Source organism: Piliocolobus tephrosceles, chromosome 7 (genome assembly GCF_002776525.5).
Source record: "Piliocolobus tephrosceles isolate RC106 chromosome 7, ASM277652v3, whole genome shotgun sequence".
Lineage (NCBI taxonomy): Eukaryota > Metazoa > Chordata > Mammalia > Primates > Cercopithecidae > Piliocolobus > Piliocolobus tephrosceles.
In genome coordinates, this window is record NC_045440.1 from 144836105 (window position 1) to 144841221 (window position 5117).

Here is a 5117-nt window from a genome sequence, read left to right on the forward strand (position 1 = left end):
CAGAGGACAGCCTTCCAGCGAACATCCCACAGAGGAGCACACTGAGGTACAGAGGACAGCCTTCCAGCGAACCCATCCTACGGATGAGCACACTGAGGCACAGAGGACAGCCTTCCAGCGAACCCATCCTACAGAGGAGCACACTGAGGCACAGAGGACAGCCTTCCAGCGAACATCCCACAGAGGAGCACACAGAGCAGAGTGAGGTTGAGGGATGTACCCATCACACAGCTCACAATGGGGAGCCAGGAGGGGAACCAGGTCACACTCCCAAGCTGGCAGCCCTGTGTGAGGTCAGTGGCCACGGACTGAGCAATGGCCAGGCCTCGGGGATTGAAAGGAGCTGTCCCCTTCCCTGGACCCCAGAGAACCTACCTGCCTTGGCTTCGAGCTGAGGCTCTACCTGGGGGACACCGGCTGAGTCTCGCACCCTGTCTGAGCCTCAGGTTCCCCATTTGTCACATGGGGAAGACCAACACCCAGGGTAGATGAGCCCGGGCCAGTGCTGCCAGCACTGGTGGTGTGGGTTGGCGAGGCGTGGGGCGCCTCTGTGTGCACGGGGTGGACTTGTGTGTGCCCAGCGGCCTCCCTGCCACAAATCACCCTCCTCCTGTATGCCAGGGTCACAGAAGCTGAAGACAGTGGCCAAGCCCCACTTTTTGTGCCCCCTCTTGATTGTTTCAGGCACCGGGTCGGGTTCTTTGTCTACCCAAGTGCCCAGCACAGGGCTTGGCATGTGGTGGTGGCCTCTAAAAGCCAGTGTGTGACTATGAAACTAATCCACTCATAGCACTGCACATGCCTTTTGGGAGGGAGATGGCTCAGAGAGGAAGGGCCATCACACCGGTTTCCCCAGCAGGATCTAGGAACCATGGGGAGCCTGCGGGCCCCTCCAGCCCCTCCATCGTGTGTCCTGAGGGGAGCCCCATCCCGCTGGGCCTCGGTGGCGCCGTGTGCACTGGCTCTGGGGGTGCCAGGCTGCATCTCACCATCGGGCCAGCCCAGAAATAGCTATGACCTTCTGCAGCCAGCTTGGCAGTGCTTAGGGCTGAGAGGCCTACGTGCATGCCGGCTGAGTCCCCTCACCGTTCCGGGCTGGCTATTTTGGACGTGGCCTCCCGAGGCCAGGTCAGAGCTCTTTCCCGTGGCTCCTCAGGCCCCTCTGACGTGCGTCCACTAGAGCCTTGGCCAGTGGCCCTGGCCAGCTCCATGATCTCAAACCCCCCTCCTGCCTCCTTGACCCCACAGGCCCTGGGTGGCACAGAGGAGGGAATCCCAGGGACTGAGCACAGGGTGACCGCGCCTGCTGGGACGCTGACATGGAGTGTAGGGCTTGGCTGTTTTAAGAAGAAAATGCAGAGAAAGTGCCCACCTTGCGTGGGCCCTGAATCCCATTTCAGCCTATCAGAGCTCTTGCTGACTGCACAGCCTGAGCCTCAGTTTACTCATCCATAAAAGGGGGTGATGGGTGCCTTCCAGGACTGATCTGAGGACAGACATGGACATTGCCTGTGCTGAGGGCACCGTGCAAGGCCACTACACGGGGTTCTTGGGCTTTCTCCGCCTTTCATGGGACTGGACACCGGGTTCAGGGAGGGGCGTTGTGGGGTGTACGGGGATGGTGCGCTGGGCAGTGGCTGAGGGTGGGCTCTTCGTCTTCTGTGATACAGCAGAGGTGGACATGACTGCTGCCCTGCCCAGGACGTCTGGGTATGGTGGAAATGGCCCCAAGGTCCAGCCACCCTCTGGGACCACAAGCTTCCTGGACACCCTGCTGACAGGGTCCCACTGTGGAGGGACAGGTCGGCCCAGCTCCCCACTTCCCAAGTGAGCACGGGTGGCTGGGTGGGCATGGGGGATGGGCTCCCCTGCTAGAGGGCAGAACTCCCCTTCCCGTGAAGGTGCTGGATGGGGTGTGACCCTGCTCCTGGGTTTGGGGACGGGCTTGCCAGGAACAGCAGGCAGGGGCTACCTGCCTGCCTAGTGCTGATTGCATGCTCATGGCCCTCAGGGTCCTGTCCCCTGGATGGTCCAGGGGTCCCGAGGAGGAGCCATGGCCTCTTCTCCATGGAGACGGCCTGTGGGCCCAAGGCCTGGCTCTATCCAGGCAGGCACGTGGAATTCAGTCAAACTCTGGATCCTTTCTGCAGAGCAGGCTTAGCTTGAGCCCTCCCACAGCAAGCGCACCCGCTGCCCACCCTGCCCTCTTGGCCTCTGGGACAACTCTGTGGGCACTGCCAGGGGCAGTTCCTGTGTGTTCTCACCTGGTGATGGGTTCATGATTCCCATGTTGTGCAGGTGACTAACAAGGTCTAGGAGCTCGGGAGAGGGGCCCAGAGGCACACAGCATGCACGGGAGGGTTGCGGACTTCCCAGGGGGCACTTGGGTGGAGGCTCAGCCAGGCCCAGTGGGCTCAGGGCTGGCCTCATGCCCTTCCCCCACTGCGGACCACTTTGGGGCCTCTGGCTGATGCTGATGGGTGAGGACCTTCCTGGGCAGCCTCCTCCGGCCAGCAGAAGGGACCATCAGGCCACGCGGACCCTTGGAGAGCTTGGGGGTCGGTTCCTGTCCTGGCGTCAGCTGTGTCTGCTGAGGGTCCACTTGTGTGTGGCACAGGAGGGGTAGGGGCTGTGCCCTGGTGTGCCAGGGAGGCCCTGAGCTCTCCAGGAGGCCAGATCAGGGACCTCTTCTAGGCCTGCTGGGGGCCTCGGCATTCTTGGCAGGGGCTCAGGGACTGGGGCCGGGAGAGGCTCCCTCTCGGAGGCTATGATCTCCGAATGAAATTCCATGCCCTCTGGGACACCAAGCCCACTTCTGGGTACTGGTCTTTAGGGGCCTTGGATGTGGGTGGCACAGCACGGGCTAAATGGGGCCCAGGAGGAAGGCAGCAGGACCGTGGGCATGCAGGCCTAACGCCAGGGCCAGGGCAGGCTTCATGCCTGCTTCCTCCCGTCTAGAATCCTGGAGCTGCACAATTTCCCACCCAACACCCTGTACTCCAGTGACTGACTCTCAACAGAAGCTGCTGCTGGCAGGTGTGTTATAACAGAGCTCTGGGGTGGGAGGCTGGGGTCAGGGAGGGTTAGGGCCGACAACACAGCTCCCACCTGCCCAGGGCCAGGTGCGGCCACGTGTGTGCGTGTGTGAGTCAGTGGGGCACCTGAGCTGGGTGTGGCCTGGAAACCTGCATGTTACGGAGGCCATGGTTTTGGAAACTCTCAGGAGTCCAGCTGCGTCTGTTCCAAGATGGGTTAGGGTTGCCGCAGGGAGGGCAGTGACTGGTCCACAGCTGGTGTGGCTGTGCCATCCTCCTTCCTGTGCCATCCTCATTCTAGCCTGGACAGAGGCCTTCCAGGCAAGATGAAAGATGGGGTGTGGACAGGAGGGCATGGAGGATTCAGGGCTCATGGTGTCCCTGGAGGCTCTGGTGGGCACCGTAGGGCTGGACTGCTGCAGGGCAATGGGGTCCCCATCTTCCCAGCACAGGCATCTGATCTGGTCATCTGTTTCTGTGGCACGTGTGTGTGTGCACGTGAGCACACATCTCTGTGTATGCAGGTCAGTGTGTGTGCTTGCCAGAGCTCCCCACTGGGCAGTTTCTACACTGGGTTCTCAGTCATCCTGGGAGGTGAGGCATGAGCACTGACCTGGGAGTCCTGTCTGAGCCCCTGACTTGGCCTGCCGTTGTGAAGCTGTCCTGTCCAATCGCTGGACATGAGGCCACTTGTGTACAATGATCCGTGAGGTTTGTATCCTACCCTGGGGAGATCAAAAGGGGCCGAGTGTGACCCCGGGGTCTGGGGGCCCAGCCTGGTGGGTGACTCCAGGTAGACCTGGCTTCTGGGACTGTAGTGGGGGATGGTGGCTGCGGCAGGGGAGGTTCACTCACCGGGAGGCTGGAAGAGGTGGCTTGGTAGGGAGAGAGAAGGGCAGCCAGACAGAGGGCGCGTGGGAGCAGCAGCCTGGTGGCAGGTGTGTGAGTCGTCTCCGCACTCTGTCTTGAGCAGGAGAGGTTTGGGTGGGCGGCTGAGGAGAGTGTGGGCACAGAGCTTGGGAAGAGCCCTAGGCTGGGGCGTAGTGACTGCTGGGCAGCCCCAGACTGGCACAGGTGGATGGGGTGCCTAGGCAGGGGGTAGTGAGTTAGGGGGCAGCTGTCTGGGTGTCTGGGGGGAGCAGGGATAAGTGTGGACTTCTTAGTGGCCGCTCTCTGCCCCAGGAGGTAGAGTCCTGGAGGCTGGGCTGGACTGAGAGACGCCCCCTCATCCTTTCCAGGGTGAGGTAGGAGGGCTCCACCCCCTCCTGATATCACCAGGCCTGGGGCAGCATCCTGAAGGGGGAGGGGCAGGTGACCCTGGCCCTGGACTGCAGGAACAGCCCCTCCTCCACTAGTGAAGTTCCCACTTCCTGCGGAAGGAACTATGTTAGAACTTGTGTGTGGGGGGTGGGGGTTGGGTGTGGGTGATGGGGAGCCTGGGTGGGGACCACTAAGTCGCCTCCCCTGTCTGCCTGCACTTCCTCCTGGAGGAAATGGGGACAACAGGATGAAGTGAGGGCCTGCTGAGCCCAGGCCTGCCACCTGGGAGGGAAGAGACCAGGGGGCTGAGCAGCCGAGGAGGGCTGCAGGGTCCGGGCCCTTCTGTGTGGGCAGGTGGGAGTGCTGGGGATGCACTGAGGCTCCCTCCAGCGCAGCAAGCAGCGGGCCCTGGGACCCTCTTCCCAGTCTGCTGCAGGAAGTGAGGAGACAGGCCGGAGCCACGGGCAGCCCCGAGTTCTTCCCCACCCCAGTTGCAGGGCCTGGGTCTCCGTGCGCCACCCTCCTCCCGCCCCCTCCCGCTGTTACAGGGCCCTAGGGACCACCCTGTCCCCCGTGGGCCCCAGAGCCCAGGCCAGCGCTGGAGGCGCCCTCCTGCCCTCTGGCCGGGACCACGGTACCCCCCTCAGCCCTGGGACCCTGCGGCCCCGGTCCCAATTCGAGGCCCCAGCCGGAGCGTTCCGGGGTCCTTCGGGGGAGTGGCCAGCACCGCGCCCCCGCCTCCCACATGACTCTGGGTGGGCCCTTTTGACGTACGCGGTGGGCGGAGGGCGGAGGGCGGGGGGCGGGGCGGGGGTGGGTGGG

The 5117-nt window shown here is 63.0% G+C and overlaps 1 protein-coding gene across 1 annotated transcript in view; it reads left to right on the forward strand.

Moving 5' to 3' along the window:
* The window catches only part of PTP4A3 (protein tyrosine phosphatase 4A3), a 33636-nt gene that overhangs the window by 6585 nt on the left and 21934 nt on the right, over nt 1-5117 (forward strand). The gene's annotated exons all lie outside the window — the stretch shown is intronic.